Genomic DNA, 934 nt, shown 5'->3' with positions numbered 1-934 from the left:
CACTGGTCTGCTGGCTGCATTGATTTGTTGAGCCCCTGATCTTTGGTGTAAAACTAGACTAAACAGGAATCCAGTTCCTCATCAGCTGTGACCTTCATTCAGCAAGACGTTTTGCTCACCATAAGCCCTGCACTCAGGAGGCTGAGGCAGGAAGATCATGAGTTTGAAGCCAACCTTGGTCACAAAGGTAGACCCTCTCTCAAAAGCATGAGCCAGGTGTAGTGGTGCCTGCCTGTACTCTACCCACGCCCTTGGGACAAAGGGTCATGGAAATTCTGGTCTGTGCAGCCGGTTCCAGGCCAGCCAGGTTGTAGAGCAAGACCCTGCCTCAACAAAACAAAGCAAAGCAGAGAAGGACCACTTAGTTCAGACTCCAAAGGGAAAAATGCAGAAAATTGTATTTGTTGGTCCCTTAGACCAGTCTGACTTGATTAAGTGTGGCTTTGTAGCTCACATGAAACTATTAACTCATGTTGAAATAGTGCAGACCAAGCGAAAGGTGTAGCTCACTGGGGAGTCCATGCTAGCGTAGATTATGCCCTGGGCTTGATGCTCAGCAACACCACCCCCAAATAGTAATGCTGGTTGGCTGACTAATGTAGTTAATTGAGTTACCAAAGCCTTAAGCTGGAGGATTGCATCACCGGAGTCTGAGAGTCTTGCAGGACCACCGTGCAGAAAGCAGCCTGTCTCTGAAGACTGCAGACCAGAGCTTTGCTTTCCATTCTCATGTAGACTCTGGTCTGCCTAGCATCCCAGGACCCCAGAAAATGGCCTGCTTCATTCTCAGAACCACACATCTTTCAGACACGTTCCAAGAACTTCACTTCTTACAGGACCCATCTGTACTCCCTGGCCACGGAGACAAATCCAGGGGAAAGGAATGTAAGTCCTGGCTCAGCCAGTCAGCACACCATATCATTACCCACATTGT

The sequence above is a fragment of the Microtus pennsylvanicus genome, chromosome 21 (genome assembly GCF_037038515.1).
Source record: "Microtus pennsylvanicus isolate mMicPen1 chromosome 21, mMicPen1.hap1, whole genome shotgun sequence".
In the NCBI taxonomy this organism is placed as follows: domain Eukaryota; kingdom Metazoa; phylum Chordata; class Mammalia; order Rodentia; family Cricetidae; genus Microtus; species Microtus pennsylvanicus.
The sequence above is the reverse complement of the archived record's forward strand: the minus strand, read 5'-3'. Positions refer to the sequence as shown.